The sequence below is a fragment of the Gavialis gangeticus genome, unplaced genomic scaffold (genome assembly GCF_001723915.1).
Source record: "Gavialis gangeticus isolate Ggan-Ray unplaced genomic scaffold, GavGan_comp1, whole genome shotgun sequence".
In the NCBI taxonomy this organism is placed as follows: domain Eukaryota; kingdom Metazoa; phylum Chordata; order Crocodylia; family Gavialidae; genus Gavialis; species Gavialis gangeticus.
In genome coordinates, this window is record NW_017729031.1 from 99,509,177 (window position 1) to 99,532,282 (window position 23,106).

At 42.9% G+C, this 23,106-nt stretch overlaps 1 protein-coding gene across 11 annotated transcripts in view; it reads right to left on the bottom strand.

Moving 5' to 3' along the window:
• MAP2 (microtubule associated protein 2) overlaps nucleotides 1-23,106 on the bottom strand; it is a 446,273-nt gene that overhangs the window by 331,435 nt on the left and 91,732 nt on the right. For all 11 annotated transcript variants that reach the window (XM_019523436.1, XM_019523438.1, XM_019523433.1 and 8 more), the window contains exon 2: nucleotides 18,840-18,898. The gene's annotated coding sequence lies outside the window, so the exon portion shown is untranslated. The remainder of the gene's footprint in view (nucleotides 1-18,839; nucleotides 18,899-23,106) is intronic.

Genomic DNA, 23,106 nt, shown 5'->3' on the forward strand with positions numbered 1-23,106 from the left:
CTCATGGCTCCATCCTGTGCCCTGCCTGGCTCTGCATCGCCTTCCCCTGCCCCAGCCCCACTCTCTCCCTCCCTCACCATGCAGGCCTCGATCTGCTCCTCGCTCTTCCCTCACAACAGACTTACCAGCCAGACCCAGCTCCTCTCCATGCTACTGGGCTGCACTCTTGGCCAGTTGCATGCTATGCTGCAGCTGTGTGCAGGCACAGTGCATTTATCGGTGGCATTATCAGCCACATCAGCCTAACAAAGCTGATTCCCGATACAATCAATTTTCCTTATATCGATGCTGATCCAATATGGGACCAATGTATCAGTGCACCTCTAGAAAGTACATTCTAGAAAGTTTATAAAGGCAACCATTTTCACTGTATGCAGAGCTCTTAGGTCTCACAATGTCACAGCTGGTCTCTATGAGATGGACAGGTTGTGTGAGGTGATAACTGTACTGTGCATTTCTTGCTGGTTTGTCAATACAGTGAGTTCTTTTGGTCATCTTGGAAAAGACTATGCAAGTGCTTTTCCAGATGGAAAAAGGGTTCATACAGCAGTGCCTTTTTAACCAGGAGAGATCAAAAACCCATCCAGGCGATAGGAGTTAAAGAGAGAGAATAAAAAATAGCTTTAAATCAAAGAAGTCAGTAACTGACAACCCCATCTCAAATGTCTGAAAGGAACCTATATAAAAGACACAAGCAGTTATCTATATAAGCCTACATAAATTCTTGTTTATGGCCCACATTATGAGTGACACAGATTTGTTTTTACATGGTTTATTTAACTTAACTTGAATATAGTATATGCCAACAGACATGGACCATGGTCAGTCTTACAAATCCAAATATCTTCTAACTTGAAGGAGAGCTGGTGAAAAGTTGGATAAAGTCCTGAGTCCAAATGTGGTTTAGTTCCAAAACCCAGAGGGCTGTTTTCTGATTCCTGATGGCATGCAACAAAATCTCAAAGAAACCATTGTTCCTGGGGCAGGAAGGGTGTACACCTTGCAAACTTTCTATACGTACAACTCCAAACCCAAGATCAAACCCTAGCCCTCAGTTGAGCTGATACTCGCACACTAAATCATAGCCCGAGCTGAATCTATTTCTCAGCCCTAGCCTCCCAGACGATTGCCGGGTGCCAGTGCTGCAATGTAATCTAAAGAGACACTACTGTACAGTATTAATGACATGTTAATCACCTTTTCACCTTACTACGAATGTGCAGTCACACTGGCCTAGTTGTACTGTTGTAGCAGGCATGCTGCCCCCTGGATTAGTAGATAATACAAAGCACCATCTTGAGATCTCAGTTCTGTGCATGGAACTTTACTGAAAGGGGAAGCAAAAACAATTTAATGAGATACAGCCAATATTTCTGGATATGCATGATTAATGTATGCATAATAATCAACCCAAACAAAGCCTGCAAACCAACCTATAAAAGCAAAAGCTTGTTATAAGCACTGAACAAATATGCAACCATTGCAGCCCTACTGCCATCACCACCCCTCCTCAACTTTTTTGAGGGAGCAAATTTCATGTGCAAAGTCTGCAAAGTAAACTCATGCGAGTAACTGTGCAAGGCAGAGGAGAGTAGCTGGAGATATAGGTACTTAGAATTCAAACCACTCTTTGTTCAGAAATGAAAAAAGTAGCAGGTGCAGATTTTACAGAGGTAAATTACAATGACAAAGGAAGCACTGTTTTTTTGCAGCAATCACCCATAATCTCTATGCACATCTGGGTAACCTTGAGCAAATTATTTTCCCCTCTGTGCCTCAGTCTCCCCATCTGGATGCTGGGGGAAAGGGCCTTTTATTTATATTTTTTAAAAGAATGCTTTTGAGTTGCTATGATGAAAAGTACAACCTAAACGTTAGGGATTATCATCATTTCCCGAACATTCTTCCTTCCTACAAAAATCAATCAATTCAGTGGATACACGAATAAAAAGGGCAGTCAAACTCTCACACTACAATTTCCTTTTCTTTGTAATGCATATTCTGACACCGTATATATATGTTTAGGAACAATAATTCCATAAATTACAGACAGACCATAGGTCTCCTTAATAAGAGTGCTGGTCCATCTAAAACAGTCCAGGTCCACTTAAAATTGGCAGATGCTCACTCAGGAGGTAACAAAGTGAATGAGCTCTCAAAAAGCTTACAATTATAATAATTGAGGTCACATGATGTACTTACATGCTCTGCTAAAGAAACAGATGGTATTAGATTAGCATTTAAATAAGTCCAAGGAGGTCTCAGTGAAAGATTTAGCATAAGTACTTCAATGACCAGAGAATGTGATTACTCAAACAAATACTAGTTAAGTCTCTGCTAAGTGGTCTCTTCAGCCCAGCCAGGAATACAGGATTCTCCTCAGCACCAAAATCTTCCCTGCTAACCAAAGGAACTGATTTACTCACTTTCAACAAGAAAAGAAACACTGAGAAGGAGAAACACCATTGGACAAGTTAGCACTATAACTACACTAACTGTCATATTAGTTTATTCAGAGTAATGCCAGTCTGTTGTTGTTATGGGTAGTGAAGGCACTATATATTAGAATGGACAATCTGAAGAATCTGGAGCATTATATCCTCAGTGAAACTCAGGGGAAAGGGTTCGGAGTGAGGATATACTTGCACAGAGCCAGCCTTAAGGGTGTGTGATATGGATGACCACCCAGATCCCCATGGCCACACAAAACATCCCTCTGCCCACCCCACCCTGGCTGATCCCTGCCCCAGGCAGGAGGAGCTGTGCCCAACCCAACCCAACCCAACCCAGCATGAGCTTGCTGAGCCCAGCAACCACCCCCATCCCTATGGGGGGCACTCATGCACCCCCAGCTCAGCCATGTGGGGCAGCACTTCTGCTCCCCCATTGACTCAAGGTCTCCTAGCCATGCCACCTCCTGATTGACTCCCAACTTTCCACTTCTCCCTCACACAAACTTTCTCATCCTGGCCACTGGCTCCACTTTGCTCCCTCCTCCGATCTCAGCCTGCCCCATGCCCCCAGACCATGGAGAAGGTAAGTGCCCTGCTCTGCTCCAGTCCCCACTGAACCACTCTTTGCCTAAGCAGCCCCAGCCCCACGCCGGGCTCAGGTGGTAGCTGGACATGTCCCTGCCCCATCATGGGAGCCCACCAGGGAGCGATACAGGGCAGGGGTGGTGCTGTCTACCTACAGCTTGGGAGCTGGTGTCCCTGAGTCACTGGTGTTCCTGAGGCCACTGCTCATGAGGAGCCAGGGCAGGTAGTGCAGGTGGGGTGGCACCTGCTCGGGTCCTACACCCTGCCTGCCCACCTCTACCTGCACCAGCACCACTGTGGTGTGGGGTGGGGCTTCACGGGGGGCGCCAAAATACAAGTCTGCCCAGGACACCATTTTCCCTAAAGTCGGCTCTACACTTACATGTATCATTCAGTGGAATTTTCCCCATACATCCTCAACGAACAAGCTGCAGGCCCATCCTTAAATCCTCAAAGATCATCATGGAGTCCCACTATTTTGTACTGAATGGGCACATCTACATGTTTATTAATTCACTGTAGCTACTGTGCATTAAGTTCAGTACTTGTATAACTAAGTACTAAACCAAGGTACAGTAACTGGCACTACTGCGCAGTAGCACTAGCGCACAGCTTTTTAGTGACACTAATTGTGCAGTAGCCTAATACTACTGTGCAGTAGCACATACATTTTTTGCCATGATATGCTACTGTGCAGTAGTATTAAGTTACTGTGCAGTTAGTGTCTTGTGTAGATACACCCACTGTGGCACTCAATTGATTATCATCTCTGCTGCTGCCCTGCCAAAAACACCCATCCCTCAAGTAACAGGGTCCTTTATTACTCTCTGAAGAAAAGATGTGCAGCCCCATGCTGCATCATTTTTCCAGGTAATTCACATATAGCTGACAGGAGCAAGCAGAAAATGCTGCATTACACCCATCTGACTAAGAGCAAAATATGAATTTGGCATATTCCAATAATGCTTTCACTCTGGCCCTGTCAGGGTAAGGGGCTGTGATAAGCTTATACCTGTTAACTTTGATCATTTTCTGGTCTGACCTTTGCAGCATGGATGCTCACAATGCATTTTCTCATCAGCTCTAGCAGGAAAACGAAGGTGTAACTATAAAAATATTTGTTTAATAAATCACTGTCTTAGTAAGATCTTTATTCACATAGACTTCAATGAGAGCTCTGTTAAGCCCACAGAACACTATGGTTGTCCTTGGGCAATACTCATTTACAAATACTGCCCTGCCTCCTCCTCCTGTTGATTTTTCTGTTCCATTTTAATTGACAAGAATATGGTGAATTGCTTCATTTGACAGGCAAGAGAAATCCTTTTTGCTGATTTCACTTACATCGTCTTATGCACCCCAGAGAACAATAGAAGAGATTGTATTTACCCATACGGACAAGTAGGTTAAAGGTTTTCCTAAACACAGATTTAAAAAAAAATGATTGAGAGGGTTGGAAAAACAGGACACTTAAAAATAAAAAACCTTCAGACTCTGCACTTGTTTCAGAGTTACAACAATATCTCCATGGTTACCCTCCATTTTCCTGCACCTGCATATGATTTTTCTTACTTTTTTTCTTCTTTTTCTTAAAGATCAAGGGCCTGGAAAATGTACAAGAAACCACAGAGACTCAGCCTAGGGAAAAAAGAATCTCTCACTCCATTACTTTTCCTAGACTAACTTGACTCTGTCTCTCACATTCTGGCATATGAACACTGGGAACTATTTTACATTTTGTTCTCTTAGCAGATGAGACAACTAATAAATCCCAGAGTGAAGAGGTACCCAGGAGGTTATAATTTCTGTATAATTACAGCCAATACTTCCTGCATTAGCACTAACTCCTCTGCCCTTCAAGACATTCTATGCAAATAATGGGAAGCGGGGGGATAGCCAGGAAAAAATATATTTAATGCAATCATCGACTATAGCATAAATAGACTATATTATTAAGATCTCTTCCGTGTTTACTATCTGAACAAGCATGCTTTGTACCCAAAAGCTCATCGAAATTGCTCCCAATCATGCAGCTAGTTAGATAACCACCCACAAAAATCCTTGCCTAGTATACACAGTTCATTTAAAAAACAAAACCAAAAAAGATTAATTTGTGTGATCTTGTCAGACATTTCAGATAGGACAGATCACTAAGAGATGCTCAGATGAGCTCATTTGGGCAATGCCGATTTACCCCAGCTAAGGATTTGGCCCCAGGGAATGCACAGACTTACACATAGCGTGCTGTTCAGACTTGCTCCCTAGAAGCTAACTTTCAAGGCACAAAAGTAATTTTTGTTTCAAAGCAATGCTGTAGAATCAAAGGGCCTTCTCTGAGAATCGAGGCCTGATACACTAGGACTGGCACACTCCCTGCTACCTACCAACTCACCCCACCAATGTTCACCATTAAAATCAGCCTAAAAGGACCTAAGTTCTTACATCTCATTATAAAATCAAAAATCTGCCTTTCCAAAAGAGGGGGAAGGCACCAAGGAGAGATGGCAACCAGGAATACAGCTGTGAAGAGCACTGAACATAATGATGACAAAGCTCCCTCACCACACTGCCACTCACTTCTGTGATACCACAGCTTCACCTAAGGAGTTTAGTCCAGTGGAAAGTGAGAGCAAGCCATTAAAGTCAGACACATGTGGAGCCTTCCTGAGCCTTTAGTTTTTCACATTTATCAATCTGAAATAGACCATGGTTCCTCAAGTCAGGGGCCCTATCTTCCAGTGTGGTTATACTGGCACACCTATGGCAGCACACATATAATTATGAATAACAGCCACCTCTATGACAAACCACTCTCCCCCACCTTTTAAATAATTTATGTGAACTTCCCTGGCTCCTGCCCCAGTGGAGTCAAGGACCTCCTGAAGAACTATGACAGGCCAAGAGAGATCTCTCCCAGCTCAGAGGAAGAGTAAAGTTGATCAAAGTGGCCTTAGGCTGTCCCTTTCACTAGTCTGTGGCATAAGAGGCATATCAGTGCTGTGGGTGTATCTGCATAGCTCAGCACCATGCAGTACATAGGCACCTGTAAAATAAAGCAGTGCCCAGAGCTGCTCTAATTTATAGTGGGGGATGTTCCTGACACCATAGCAGCCCATTATTTGGGTAGTAGGAAGGTAGCCTCAACTCTTCACGAGTAAAGCCTTGATCGGTGTGCTTCACTGTGGGGAAGGGACAACAGAAAATCTGACCCTCTTATTTTTTACCATACTTCAGAGATGTTATTCAGTGTAATCTGCAAAAATTAAAGGTTTTTTTGTTGTTTGTTCATTCTTCTTTTTATCATTTTTGACACAGGGACCTAAGCTGTCTGAATGAAAGTAGCCTGACTTTAGAAGTGCCGAGCACTCACAGGTCCCATTAAAATTAGTGATACTGCTTGGTAGAGCTCCTAAAACAGGGGCTTTGATCTAGCTACTTGTAGTCTACCCAAAATGGTGATTCCCCCAAACCCCTCCCTAATCCTGGGTGTCTGAATTTACTAGGCACCTGCATTTCTGCTTCTACACATGTCCAGAACTGTGGTCCAGAAACTAGACAGGGCAACCTGAAAGGTATGCTTACACTGCTATGAGGGTCAAATACAAGGGCTGCTCTCAACCGACCTGAGCAAAGTGTGTGCACCTCCTCATCTTACCTTGAGGCTCACACCAAAGGCCGCCATACTGTACTTCCTGTTCCTCAAGCAGAGCCCTTCTAGGAATCACCCTGACTCTCCTTCCATGTTTGATTCTATCCAGAGGCAAGAGAGACAGAAGTGGGGGGCAGAAGAGTTGTGGGACTGCTGCTGAACGACTGTGCTCCAGCTCTGCACACATTATACTTATGGCATGATTTACACATTAATCGCACCATACATAGTAACAGTGCCACATATTCAGCTAGTTTATGGCATCATAAAGTGGCAAAGACAACCACAAAGATATTTCATATTTTTGTGGCTAGTTTGTATGGTGTCCCCATCTCCAACTGATACCATCAATTGTCAGCATCAGCATCATGGCAAGGGTTAGCGCAGGGGACAGTGATTGTTGGGATCAGGGATCAGATCCCATCCTGCCACTAAATATGTGACAGGGGTCTGGGTGACTTCCAAATTCACTGTTGGGAAAGACAGGCTGGGAGGGGCAACTGGAAATTCAGATCCTGAATTCATTAGTGTGTCTGGGCCTGGCTGGACAGCTCTTGTGGTTGTGTGCAGGGGTTTACAGTACAGATGGTCAGTAAAGCAAGGGCATGAAAACTAAGTGACAGAGTGGATACCTAGGGCCTGGTCCCTGAAATCTTTATACGTTTTCCATTAAATAATGACTGGATAGAGATAATCCTGGAAGCAGGGACCAGAACTTCGGTTTCCTCCTATGCCAACTGAGTGCCCTAGCCACTAAGCTACAGAGTTGGCCTGTGGTGTCATAACTTCTTTTTCTGCTGCACCATGGCCCAGCTTCAACAGCAGAGTATTGCCTCCATCCTCACCTACTTTAACCTACAGCCTAATTGTTAGACTAATGTCCTGGAAAGCAGGAGAAGTACAGTTATACACACTCTGGATGAGGATGAGAAGGGAATTTAACCAGGTCTCCCACTTCCAGGGCAAACAGACCAAACACTATTCTATTAAAGGGTATCCAGTTATTAGAATCCCACTTAAATGAATCAGCTGAATATTAGAATCCAAACCCCAAAACCAAACACCAAAAGTTTTGTATTATATGCACTTTCCAACACCTATTACTATCTCACTTTATAGAAGTTATGTATAACAATGGAAATCTTAAACCATAATCTAGGTGTGTAGAATGCAATGAACAGCAAAAACTCACCACAGACTCTTACCAAGAGTTCACCTGGGTTTTTTTCTGTACAGTGGGCATGTCTACATGTGCATTTACTGCGCAGTAACTAACATGTCTAGATGCCAATGTAAAAGCCACTTACTGCACAGGAACTTACTGTGCAGCAAGTGGCTTTTACGCTGGCCTCTAGACATGTAGGCATTACTGTGTAGAAATGATGTGTGTGCTCTGACTTGGGAGTAAAGTTACTCCGGAGTTGGAGCGCACACAGTGTTACAGTGCAGTAAGGCATCTGCATGTGCCTTACTGCGCAGCAATTAAATGGGCATAAGTTTGCTACCTGCATCATGCAGGTAGCAAACCTTTGCCCAACTCAGCGTAAGTTGCCATAGTTACTGCACAGCATGGGCGTGCATGCGTAGACACATACCTCTACCATGCAGTAATTTTCAGTTACTGTTCAGTAACCTAAGGTACCGTGAAGTACCTGTGCACATGTAGACACACCTTTTATTCACTTTAATTTGCTGCTGCTCATTAGAATTGCCAGTTACTACAATCAAAATTACTCTGCCTAATTAAATTCTAATAAGCAGTGGTTACAGAAGATAAATAGGCAGGCAGATTTTTTCCAAGATGACGTTTAGATGTACATGCTTAGGAGTAGGTTCTGAGCCCTACATCTTGCATGGATGGAGGTACCATCTCTTTTACCCATGTGTAACATACCCAAGCTCCAGAAATGGAGGTGTTTAGCTGCCCCCATGCAATGTAGGAGCTTAGGCCTCTAACTTGAGTTTTGAATCCCAGTCCCGGAACCAGGGACCTAAAATTTAGGTATGCAGAATAAGTCTTTTATTGAATCTGGTCTTTGGGTCTTTAAGTTTCACTCTCTAAAGCCATTAAGCAGTTAAAGACCGTCTCTAATGCAACAAAAATAAGGGAACAGGAAAAACTAATAGAAAAATTTCCATGTAAGGAACGAATTTGAGCCTGAAACTAAACAAAAGTAATATTTTTCTCCATTACACACTTTGTGTTTTAATTGTAGCCTCTTCGTTGTACTCACAGCCATTATTTTAAAGTTGGTAGGTATTACACTCCCAGATAATTTGACTTTCTTTAGAAGAATGCCCCAGGAAGTGTAGTTGAAAAGACAACAGACCCACTACTATACGGTGTTTGTTTTTGCTAACCTACAATACCAGCACTGATTTAAAAATGTACTGAGCCATTTGGTTGCTATGTTACAGATGTTGCTTTGTACTTTTCGCAGTATATTTCTGAAGATTATGAGGTAAATGCTCAGCTAGTGTAAACTATTGATATCAGTGGAACAAAGCCAATTGATGCCAGTTGAACATCTGGGCCCTCCAGGAAAATACATATGGATTTGTTGATTTAAAAAATGGATGCCTACAAAAAAAAAGACACAACTGCATTTAAAGAGTCTGTCTTTTCTGGATCGAATTCTGTTGTAAGCGTGTACTGCCTCTGCAAAGACTTGCATGATAAAGCATTTTGTATTGCACTGCAATAGATCCATGGCTAACTATTTCTGTACAACTTAAAATCTTTTGCAGGGACACCCCACTATCCATAAACACTAGAAATTGTAGTCAACATATGGCACTGAGCTGCATCTCAAAAGCATCTCTGTGAGGCTGTAGTCAAATCATAGGACAAGCTTTGGAGAATCACAGAAAGGCTGTTTTTACCTGAAAACAGCAACAACTCCTTGTCTGAGGCAATATCTTCCTGAGAGGTGGGTTGCAAGTCCATATATCTTCCTTGTGAAAATGTTAATAGGATTTGTACTAAACATGCTTGTATACTAAGAAATGTTAGACAACTTCTGACTATGAAGTTCTAGCTGCCCTTTGACCTTCAGGACAATAAGCAGTTTTTACAGGATGCGAAAAGGTTAATTAATAGCAGATGGCAGAAAACAGGACTTTGAGAGGAAGGACGATATAGTTACTAGGGGTGTTCGAAATGGGCCCTATTTCAGTCAGATTTGGATTTGGCCCGAATCGGGGACAGTGATTTGACTTGTTGATTCGAATCAGTCCCTGATTCGACTGAATGCAAATCTGAAGACGTGATGCTGATTCGGAGAATCAGTGATTCGGACATAGACACAGCTTTAAATATTTTTTCTACATGCCTTGAGGTACCGGGCACAGCTCGTGAATGCTGCAATGCTGGGATGGAAGGAGCATCCCACAGGAGTGGGGAGGGGCCCATGTGCTTGGTGGTGAACTCGGAAGTGGACCAGAAATACTTCCGGTCCACTTCTGGGTTCGCTGGGGAGTGTGCGGGGGGCCCCCCGCCCGCACCCCTCTGGCTTGGTGATCAGCTATGGGGGGACCCCAGGTGCCCCCCCAGACCCAGGAGGTACCAGTCACCGAGCTGGGGGTGTGGGGAGTCCCCCAGCACGCTCTCCAGCAGACCCGGAAGTGCTTCTGGTCCGCTTCTGGGTCAACTGCTGAGCACACTGGGGAGCCCCCAGCACTCCTGTGGGGTGCTCCATCTGCTCCAGCATGGCAGCATTCACAAGCTGCCTGGTACCTTGAGGTACGTAAAAAAAACGTTTAAAGCTGTGTCTATGTCCGAATCATCGAATCTTTCCAAATCTCTCTAAATCTATTTGGCAGGTTCTGATTCGATTTGGAGAGATTAAGGGGTCTCCTGATTTGATTCAGATTCAGAGATTCAGTCACGAAATCGGGCTGAATCTACGCTGAATTGAAGCAGGGGCTGAAGCTTCGCACAGCTGTAATAGTTACAGTACTGTACTGTTACTTGGGAGTGACGGTATCAGCTCCTGACTGTGCCATAGACTCTCCATTTGACTTTGTGACAGTCAATCAATCCAACTGTACCTCAGCTCCCCACTAGTAAAACGGAGATAGTTATACTTCCTTTTTCTTTATGGGTTTTAAGATCTTTTGGACAATAACTGTGTTTTGCAAAGTGTTTAGACCAGAAGCATGCAATTATTTTGGGTGGAGGGCCACTTACTGAGTTTTGGCAAGCCATCGAGGGCCGCATGACAGGCCGCCAGGGGCAGATAAATATTAATTTTGCAAAATTTAGGGGCCCCACGGGCCAGACAGAATGGCCTGGAAGGTCACATCCAACCCACAGGCCATATTTTGCCCACCCCTGGTTTAGACAGTGCCTAACAAACACCATGGGGCCCAATCTCAGGAATGGCTGGAGGTACTACACTGATACAAACAGTTAATCATCAAAAATCTATTTTTAACCCAGAGGATTAATATCTGTTAGACCAGAACTACTCAGAATCCCCAAATTCTTCCCTAAAGGGAGATAATTAACAAGGTTTGTGGGCACTTTTAGACAGAAAGAATTTCCAGTTCCGCAGATCTGTATTTCAAATGCAGGGCAACAATTAATTGAAGCTCTCCCATTGTGGGCTCTATGATTTAAATATCTGAAAACAGCAATCTCTTAGTCCCACAACTGAGTTAACCACAAACAGATCAATTGAATGCTTGCCTCTGAAGTCTCTCCAAATCTGTCAAGATTCCCACTGTCTCCCAGAACTTGACTTAGATTTTAAGGCTGGGATTTTAAGTTAGTCAACCACCCCCTATTCATTTACACTTAGAATTGGGCTTCTTGAAACGTTCAGCCTAAACCAACAGAACATACTGCATTCAAACACTGCAACACTATTTTATTCAACCACAAAACTTATAGAATGTCTTTCACCCCCAAAGCAGCTTGTAAGTGATATAAACCCAGTGGTATTTCACCAGTGAACAGTATCCATCTCTGGGTCAGGAAGTGACAGCAATACCTGTAACTGGAATACGGCATTTTGTACAAGAGTTGGCTAAGCAGGGATTATTTTGTCAAGCTCATTAGGGGAAAACTGTATTGTTAAAAAAAAAAATTAAAGTGCAGTAAGGTCTTAATTTTCTAGCAGAGTAAGACAGGTCCCACAATCTTGTCCCAAAAGCATATTCATAGCAAACTAAATGAACCTGAAATTTAGCAAATGAAATAAATCTCTTAGGTACTTTTCTGGCTCTCACTGCTATAGAATCTTTAATGTATTTAAATTTGAGTCACCTGTGAGTTAGGATGATCCCCATTCAATAGCTGTGAAAATGAAATGGAGTGGCACAGTGACTTGTCCAGGGTTACACAGGAAGTCTATGGTATAGCAAGACCTCCACAGGACTGTCTACTCTCCCAGGAGATATAAAAACTGTCTTGACTGTGTCTGCATTGGAAACTGCGGTTGTAAGCAGTGAATTACTGCAAGTCGGGCTATGTATGTGTATATATAAAGAAGGGAGGTATTACAGAGGAAAATTGAGTTGCACTTTCTTCAGTAGTTATGTTTAGCTTTTTAAATAACCCAATGACAACGATATTAAGAAGACAAATATGTTTATGAGTGAGTGCTGAAAATCAAAATTCACCTTACAATGTGAGCTTTGTGCAATGGCCAATAGGAGCTGGTTGGAACTAACACTCAGCCATTTCTTTCAGTACAGAACCCAAGAATCAGCCACGCAGGTCCTGTTAAGATGTGTAATTCTGCATGCACCAATCTAAAAAAATCTGCCCTTAGAAGATGCTTGTAGTGGTTATGCATGTTTATGCCTGCAGTAGTTAGAAGGAAAAGGTAAGACAAAATAAAAGATAGCTTCCTGCAATTATCAGCGTATTAACTCCTTTTGTCTCCAAAATATTTTCAGCTCGTTAAATTTACAAGTATGGAAACCCTGACACTGGATTTCCAGACAAATAAAAGGCAAGGTAGACTTGCACTTTATAGACAAACCAAAGTAGATATCTAGATATATGTTTATACACACACACACCTATCTATACATGTAGAAGCTTTCATGAACTGAAGCTCACTTCATCAGATGCTATGAAAGGACCTGCAGAGAGCAGATTATAAGAAAGAGAGAAAGAGGGAGAGGAAAGAGGGGGGCAGTGCTGGGAGAGACAAGCAAACAAGCAGTAAACCCATAGGAACAAAGAAGTCACAAAAGCTAATCCAGGTAATGGAATAAGAATCTGCGTCCCTGTTTAAACCATATTTAACACAGTCAAGCGTGTGGAGGATTTCTTGTTCTACAATTTCCTGTTCATATTGGCTCCTGATGCTGTTTCCACTGAAGCTACAGAAAACTCCACTGACTACTGTGGTCAAAAACCAGGACCAGACTGCCTTTAAAACTTACACGTCTCCCAGACTGCAACTATGGTAGCAAGTAACCCAAGGTAGTCTTCAACCCTAATAAGCTAGTAAGATAAGAAAAATGTAGCAGCAGTATATGGCCCTGAAAGCCACCGCTGTAAAATTACTCACCACAGTGAACAAACTAAATTAAAGCTCTGTACATTTTTGCTGTCAGCCTTACCTAGTGGTAAATGGCCTCACTTTTTCCACAATGTGTTGCTTGATTTTAAAAGTTCTTGTACTCCCTGTTCCTTTCACTTACCAATTCTTCTTAAAGACACTGCAGGAAATTGAGCATCATCAAAAATTACAGAACAGTTACTTTGTTAGGTATTCAGCACCATGAAACTGCTGGTCTTAAAATGAAGAATATCCTAGGTTTTCCCCCTCAATAATGTTTTTTCTGGCTATGCCACGGGGGTTTCACATCTGGTGCTTGGTATGACATTAAATTTTAGCCTTTGTGTAACTCAGAGTACAGCTTTCCCAAACTCCACCCATTTATATTATATATAATTCCTAGTAGTTGAAAATGCCTCAAACCTGCCCTTAAAAATAGCTGGTGAAAGATACTGATTTTTTTGCATCTGTAAACTCAAGCTTCAACACAGCTATTTGGCTGAGGTACCAGACAGCTACTCTAATGTTCAGATATCTAAAACTAGATACAGCAGACCATACCCCCTGATGCACCAACTTCCACAGAACTATGAAAAATCATACCAATTAGGAATCTGCCCACTAGACCAAATTTTACACCTTTTTCTCTTATATGAAGTAGCTCTAATTAACTCTTGCATTAGACTTTATGATAAGAAAGAAGTAACACCCTAACAACCCCTCTCTAATGCCTGCCTAATATCTGTCCCCTACCTGATATAGATCTCAACACAGCAGATAGGCATCCAGGCATCTTCTGAATGAAAGGAGATAAGAGGAAGGGAGTCACAGAGGCATCTAGCCTGTCTTTCCACATGGCAGCGGTGGGAGGGAGAAGCGGGGGCCATGCACAGATTTGCAGTGTTGACTTTGATTCTTTAATGGGACTGTCTTTGATGTTGCTCAGTAACCATAAAAGATCATGCCCACTGTGTGTGCTTTTGCTACTCTCCAGACTACTGACCTACTCAGAGCTTCACTACTGCCCACTGCTAACAGGAGTGCTTCACAGTAAACCAGCCTGCTGAACATCATTGTCAAGCTTTGAGAGAAAACAGCAGTGGCTTCTCTACACTTAAGGCATCATTAACCAGTTAAGCACACCTTAAGTGATCAGCTGGCCACATGTTCAATCAATTAATGGCATGATAAAAAGAGGAAGTGCTACAGAATTATTCTACAAAATGTGTAACGAATTTGTAGCTGCTTCCTATCATGCTGTTAATTGAATGTGTGGCCAGGGGCCCCTGAGGCTGGAAACCCATCAGCTGACTGGAGCTCCCAGGTGGAGGGTAGGAGGGCATGCACCACCCCCCCGCGCCCCAGCTGAGAGACCAGTTGCTGCAATCTCCCAGCCACAGAGGTGTGTCGGACAAGGTGAGCCCATGCAACAAAGCACGATAGGATCTGATCTGTGATCCCACAATCCCCTCTTTAAAGTATTTGTCCTTACAGAACTCCTGCCAGTTAGGGAAGATATTATCCCCTTTTTTATAGAATGAGATATTAGACTTAAAAAGAGACAGTGATGTGCACAAGGACATGCAGGAAGTCAGTGGCACAGCTTGGACTTCAACCCTTGTTTCTCAAGTTCAAGCCTACTGCCCTAAGCAGCAAGACAACCCTCCTGTCTTCACCTTAACTATTTACTAATTTGCTTTTGTAAGCAGGTCATCACTACCTATTCAAGTATTTTTATTACAGTATCCCTTCGTGTTATTTAAATAGTGTCTTAGTATGCTATTATTATTAATCTGTGTCAATAAAATCATATTTAAAAATTCCCAGATCAATTATTACCACAACTAAAATGCATGCAGGGTTTTCCATTTTTTATGCTGCCTCTAATCTGTAACCTGTATATGGAAATTTTTCTGTTTTTTCATATGTTGCACGTATGTATTTTCAGGAGGAAAATTCTCTTTAATCCCTGAGAAAAATGAAGGTCACTCTGAACACCTCTGAGAAAAAAAAAACCCAACCCCTCCCTCCCTCCCAAAAAAAAACTTTCTTCCAAGTGTCTTTTAGAATAAACAGTAATTTTCTGGATCCTCATTCATTTTTTTAAACAGATAAAAGGTAGACAGAACTACCAATTTCACTAAAAACAATGAATAAGACAAAACAGAATGCAAATAACAGTTTGTAATAATCTAACATGGATTATGTGTATTTAAGTACCACTCTGTATTAACATATGAAATATATACATCAGCCTTAAGACAAAACAATAATGAAAACTGCTTGCTTTCTTTTTCAGACCAGCAAAATTAGATGAGAGATGAATTTTCTTGGTGCTGTATTATCTGACAACAGTGGCTGTAGTAAGCTATTACTCAATGCTGTGATAACAGCTTTCCTGTTTTGTAAAAGACACAGCAATTCCATATTATTAAAATTATTTGTTTGCTATGCTGTGGCAATAAGCTGGCAGGCAGCTGTTAAAAGGAAAACAGCTCACAGTCCAGATTTAAAGAACTGGCAATGGGGAAAATGGAAACAGTAAAAACAGGCTGCCCTAAGAAAGGGAGGGAGGTGGGGAAAAGGGGGCACACTTGTTTTTCTGAGGGGCAGGGGTTTAAGTGATACAAAAAGGGAGTGAAGTGCCCAACTCCCACTGACTCCCATTTCCTTTTCCCCATGGACGATTTTCACCTGCCTCTCCAAAGGGTCATCAAAAAAGCCCCAAACAGCTGCATAAACTGGGGGGAAAAGCATTCTGTGCAAGAGGAAAAGCTTGCAGAATGGAGTGGAGATGGAGACTGGAGCTTTAAGACTGACATTTCTGGTGGGCTTGAAGACTTAGGAGTATACAGTGAAATACGAGCTTGAAGATGCACACCAGAGATGTACAGTACAGGCTTTTGAAGACCAAACAAGAAGTTTAAATCTTAATGTGGTGGGCAAAAGGGAGCCAGATGAGAGATCTGCAAAACAGTATGATAGGATTGGATCAACAGATGAGGAAGGAAATTACTAGAGGGTTGCATTTTAGACTGGCTGGAAGGACCAGTGTTTATTAAATTACTAAGGGCTGCAGTAATTAAGATGGGAGACAGGCAGGGAAGAGATTAATGATTTAGCTGTCAAGATAGAATGAAACAGCTGGAATTTTTATACATTGTGAAGAAGATATATCAGGCTTTAAACACAGTCTAGACTAGTAGAGGAAAAGAAAGAAATAATATTGGGGGAAAAATAGAGCATTGAACAATTTCAATTTAAAGTCTTCCCTTCTCTTGTTTCTGTACTGGGGTTGCTCTTGGCAAGCTGTCTCTACTGTCTGAGTGGTTTACTGAAAGTGATTTGAGTAATTGATTATTTCATTTAATTAGGAGATAATTTCTCTTTCCTCTGTGTACACAAGAGCAAACTTCATGTGGTAAACTCTCTGAATGTGAACAAATCAAGCAGTTTATACTCTAGCTAAATGGAAGATGCCAATATTCTATTGCTACTGGGGGCTAGAGAATTAAATTAACTTTCTGAAATCATTTTTGAGAGCTCAGACAAATCTTTGGGGGTTCACTTAACATCTCACTAAAGTAAATGGCAAAACTCCCCTTGACTTCAATGATGGCCTTTTAAAAGGACTACCTCATTTAAATGACCATACTAATTTTAGGTCCTGACACCCAACCTGTGCAGTGCATCCTCCACTGATACCACAGGGGCTAAGCTAGTTTACAGTTGCAGACCACCTAAGCCACAGTACGTAATCTGCAAAGCCAAGTAAGTGCCCCTTTGCTAAGAAGTGCAGAATGTTTAATACACTTAGGAATTTTAACTGCAGGTCTGGAAGTCAACATGAGGCTGCCCAAAGGTTCGCTTTGTTTCTGGTTTCTGATCCTGCTCTAACTGAAGTCAACAGGATATTGGTCAATGATTTTACCAAGATCAGGATTAGGATGGCTAGCCATCTTTGTTTATACCTCAGTGTAACCCACTAGTGGGACCTGGAATGGTAGAAGTTTTCCTGCCTTCCAAGAAAAGATCAAGAGGCTGCATTAATAAAGAAAGCAATGTTAATACCTTGAAGCTTTACTCGCTGTTTTTGTACTCGTGCCTCACTAAGTGTGAACAGTGTACAAATGCAGAATTAACATGCAGGCACACACAGATATGCAGACATCCACCTGCCCCACCCTCTAACAAAATGAAGCACTTAGGCAGTCTGCAGGTTGTCTACAAATAACATAGTGATATTTTATAATAGTCTAGAATGTGGCAGAAAGAAGAAAGGGCCCAACCCACAACTAATCCTTTGATTACACTGGGAAATAACTGCTTTCATGTTTTGATTATGTAACACTCTGGATTCCTCTTTCACCTAGAGAGACTGAAGAGGAAAAGACTACACAAGCATGTCAGCCAGAGGCTGCAAAAGAACAGCCAAGAGTCATGGAAGTCACAGTTCAGGACTTTCCTCATCCCTTTGTGAAAAAAAGCAGATGGAACTAGTGCAGGAGCTGGGGATGGAAGATTAAGAAAAGAACCAGTCAGGAGGCTCTGGGAGTGAGATAATCAGTGAGTACCAGAAATCTAATGCACAGAGAAAGAGGAAAATAGCCACCTTGGTTGCAGGCCGAGTGGCAGAAGCACAAACAGGGGAATCTAACCCAAGCACAAAGAGCCATGGCATACTGAGCCATTTCCCAGGTTGGGAAGAAAGGAGCCACAACATGCAGAAAAGACATTCTACCCAGCTCTGGCTACAAAGGGTAAGCTGATACTCCTTGAAAAAGAGCAACTTCAAGCAGCCAAGACCATCTGAGGACTGCACCCTCCCTGGGCTGAAGAAAACAGCCACGAGTTATAATAATAGGTGTCACAATAATTGAGATAAAAAGAATATTCGACTGCTGTTGCATTTTATCTCTAGTTATCCTCCCCACAAAAACATGGTCACGCCCATCGTGTAGTTTTATTCTTAGCTGATACAGATAAAGACACTGTGCTAAGCCCAGTGAACAACGATTCCTTTTTGTGGCCATGTTTGTTTTGCATTAGGTGTATTCTATAAACATCCTCAGTAAAATGTTCGGAGAGAACAGAGAAAAGCAGCTTCAGACAATGAATTCTATGTTGTTACTGATAGACTGTCTACCAGCTCACTTTGCAATAAACGTTCTTGGCAGCTGCTAACCCCAAAGTTGATATTTGAAAATAGAAAAATGCTTTGTTGCAGATTCATCTTACAGTATTTGTGCCCAGGAGGTCTGGCTCTTGGATATATTAACTCACACTGTCAATAAGACAATTTCTACTTAAAACAGAAACATCTGTAAAATAAAAAAAAAAAAGTTGGCAAATTCACTATGCATTTTTGTTTTCATTAAAGTTTCTGCCACTATTCCACAAATCCATTCAGTGTTAGACAGGCTAAATGGAGTCATTATTTCATTTGAAACATCATCAGAATATACAACACAAGCATGCTCTCTCTGAAGGAATGCCGTCAGGAGCAATCTTTGTTTTGTTTGAGAATGCCACCGGGATTTATTAGTTGATCCATGAAAGCAAAAATCAGGGGTCTGTGATGCTGCCCAAGCCGTGGATTGACAGTTCTTGGATGAACACAAACAGAAAACCCACCTCTTGGTGTAGTCGTGAAGTTATCTGTCACAGGATGCCTTAGTTCAGGTTTCTGCAGTCTGAAACAAATCAAATGCCTGAGTCAATTACTGCTACTCAAAGAAAAGGCTCTTAAGTGTCTGAAAATCTTGAAATCCAGCTGAATGTTATAAGGAGGGGATATAGAAACACAGATTCTTTCCTGTGGCCTGGCTGATTTATACTCATGCAAATTATCCCTTATGTAGCTGGATCTTGGAGGAAAGCTCTGGTGACATACAGTATGAAGAATAGCTTCTGTGCCTCTACTGCTCCATTGGTTGCCATTGTAAAGGATATGGCCAGGGCTTCCTTGCAGTCTACCAAAGGTCTTATTGCACATAAATTTTAGGCAGCTCCTGGAGCTCGTAGCCCCTGGTTTGTCCACACATTAACACCTGAAACTAATTTTAAGCACACTTTAGGTGGCTTAAAGTTACACCACTCCAGGGCAGGTTTCTCTCTGATCCATTTTACCAGGTTGTGTTCCATTAATGTGCGGCCACTCCTTAAATGGAGTTCCCCAAATTGCAGTCTTCCAGCAGCCTAGGATGCAGTATCCCCTTCCCCACCCTCCTGTTCTGTGTGGCCCAACTCTGCACCCCTGAACTCAACTGATGGAGTGGAGTGAGTTCTGGCACAAAGCCAACTCCCTCTGCTGCCACCGGAGGTGGGACCATGCCACCCCCAAGGGTGAAACCCTGAGCAAATAGCCTGCAGAGCATATGCCAGCCAGTCAGGTCACAGGACATGGATGGATGTAGGAGTGGGATCTAGTGGAGGTTGGGGGGGAACAAGGTAGGCAGCTGGATCAGGTCTCCATGAGCTGAGGCCTCTTTCCTGGGGTAAGGGAAGCTCGTCAAAAGTGCCTTTTCTTGTTGCTCTCACCTCCCAGCCACCCCAAGATGCAGGACCAGCACCCCCCACACCCCAATCCCAAACATGGTATCTTCTTTAATTTGCGTCTTCTTTATTTTTTTTAATCCTTTAGCTTTTTATTTTATCCTTCAGTGGCTGACTACTTTCATTTCACCACCCTTCCCCCACCCCCATTTCTTTTTACTTTCCATTTTATTACCCACTCCCATCTCATTAACTTTCTGCCTCCCCACTTCATGTTCCCTCTCCCCACACTCGCCCCAACCCATCTCTCACACGCCACTGCCTGGAGCAGGGATGGAAACCTGTCTTGGCTCACCAGCCCTACACCAGCAACTCACAGCTGTAGCTCCTAGTCAGGCCCCTGGTCACCAGACCTCTAGTGGCAAGTCACAGCTGTGCAGGTAGGGGACAGTCAGAGAACATTTTAGCTTTAAGTTGTGACTGCTCCAGACCTGAGCTAGCACTAACACTGACCAACATTTGAGAAGCTAAAAGTGCAATATGTAACAAGGCCATGAGGCAGGTGGAATCTAGTGCAAATAAGAGCAGCATTCAAACTGCACTACTTTATGCCCAAGCCTTGGCTTTAAAAACAGAATATGCAGATTTGGGGCACATAATGGTGATTTAAAGCTACATTTTCATATCATCCTCCCTTCTGAATTGCCATTGGCTCTTCAGAGGCCTGCTTGCTAGATGGGCTAGAGTGCCTTACAACACCAGCTGAGAGAGGGCTATGCATTTGTATTAGAAAGGAGGAGCTTATCCTTTATGTCAAGTCAATAACCTTTTTAATGTTCTATTCAAAAAAAGAAAATTCCAGCAATTAAAATATGAGAGACAAGTCCAGTTTTTTCACTTGCATAAGAGGAGATTTGAGACGGCCCAACAGAGATCACATGCCCCATTCTGCTATACCCTGTACCAACATAACCACAGTTCCAGTCAAGAAGAGTTTACAGTCAAATTGGACAAAGGATAAGAGGGGAACCACACCTGGCATAGAGAGGGAAAGGGACTCTTCCAAGCACACACAGCAGACCTCTGGCAGAACTAGGAAAAGGCTCAGTCCAGTGCCCTCTCCACTGCCTCTTGGATATAATTTTTCTAAGCATTAGCTAGAAATCAGAATACCAGTTATTGTTTTATTTCCCCTGTACAGAGCTATGTCCCTCTCAGAGGTCTGCCATTTTCCCTGCTGAGAGACTGATTTTGATAATGGAGAGCAGGACTGAAAGAATAAAGCATCACCACAAAAGCCAGTGTTTAAGGCAAGTCCTTAAAATGTATGGTTTATAATACTGGTTTAATTATGGTTAATAAATATAAATAAATAATAATAAATAATAATGGGTTAAGTGCTGGTGCACAAAAGATGTAACAAATAAGATGCATGTGGTAATGCATGTGGCTGCTCAGTATAAAATTACCAAATATCTACCTAATAAAAGGTTTTAATCATCTCACAGTATCACTGTCACAGTGAAGGAATTTCCTTTCCCTTCATGGCAAAGGCTGCATGGTGGTCACACCTAACTAAAGAAAACGGACTCCTCTGAAGCCACAGTACCAGGCACTACCTTTGCCCACCATCACCCTCAGAGCTGCCATGGTATTGTCCCTACTTGCAGGATTTTTCGCAGGAATTATCCATGGTGCTGGAGCAGGAAATTATGTTCATTTTCCCTGCTCCTTCTCACTCCATTTGACTCACTCACTTTCAACTCCTTATCCAAGCACAGGTCCCAGACCTGCACAGAGGCCACTCAGGGCCTGGAAAGGGCAGGGATACAGGAATGGATTTACGGGTGGTGCAGTAGCATGGTCACACCCACCTTTGGCTGTATGCAGCATGCACAGTGATGTCTCACATCTCACCTGCACCTCAGTGCAGCTCCTGCTGGGAGTTCTGCATCTGCTGTGAGCTCTAGGAGCTATCCAGTGGTCCAAATTCAGTAGCAAGGGAAAGACGGGGAGAAGCAGCCAGCAACAATGCACAGGCCCTGCTTTCAGGCAGCTCTTGAGGCTCTGTACTGCCCCTGCTTCCCACCTCCTTCTTTTCCTGCTACTAAATTCAACAGGGTGGAAGGTGGGGAGGGAAAGAAAGAACAAAGAGCATCAGGCTCTGGAGCTGCTTGAAAACAAGGACTCCAAGCAGACCCTGAACAGCTGAGCTCAGGGATCATATGTGGAGCTCCAGCAGGAGCTGCTGAGAGTTCACTCATATCTGGGATCATAGTAAGGGGCTGATGCTTTCCTCAATGAGTTCTCTTCATTGTGCATGTATGTATGTATGTATGTGCTCCAGCACAAGGAGGTGTGATCACACCCATACTGCTGCAATCCTGGATCCATCCAGGTGGAGTTAGTACTGTAAAGGTAGCTTAGCCCCTCACCTTACACAAACAGAAAGAAAGTCTGTGTGCAACAGATCTCTTCTGTATCTAGGTTCATCAGGGGACATTAAGCCAAAAGCATTGGTTAAGTAAGGGCAATTATGGGGGAAATATAAAGTCCTAACACCAGTGAAAGAAAAAAATGACAGCATGTACTGATGCCTCTACTGACAGTGGATTGAGAACTCTATAGTCACACTGTGCTGTAAATAAAATCATGTATTCACAAACTGCAATTTAAAGTGACTAGGCCTGCAAATTATAGTACACATCGCACATCATGTGGAAATGCTATGGGGGATCTTTAAGGAAGGGGCAGTGCCAAATCATTAAATGAGAGCCAGCCAGAAGTCAGGATTCCTGTATTCTACTCCTGGATGTAGAGTTTGCTACCAAGCAGTCACTTAACCTCTCTGTGCCTCGGCTTCCTACCATATTTAAAATGGGCCTAATAATACCACATGGGCATAATGAAGCTTAATTCATTTATATCAAGTGCTTTGAGGCTCCTAAAAGAAAAGCAGCTACAATATAGGTGCCAATTATCAATTGTTATTGTCTCCTCTTGATCTTCAAGAGGAGACTGGATAGGCACCTGGCTGGGGTCTTATGACCCCTGCCACCCCCAGTGCTCCTTCCTGCCCATGGCAGGGGGGTGGACTTCATGATCTGTCTAGGTCCCTTCCCACTCATTGACTCTATGATTCTATGTGCTGTATACCAAGGAGGGGTGCTAGTTTTACTTTCCCCCTTTAAAGCCAACAAAAGCCTGTGACAACCACTTTCCAGTGGGACTGTATGTGGCTGCCCTGAACCAAAACACTGTCGTGCAGATGACTAACAACAGTCAGAGTGTTCCTGTTCATTTTGCCTGAATAAAAACCATACTAAAATGTTCACTGCTACGTGTGTGTGTGTGTGTGTGTGTGTGTGTGTGTGTGTGTGTGTGTGTGTGTGTGTGTGTGTGTGTG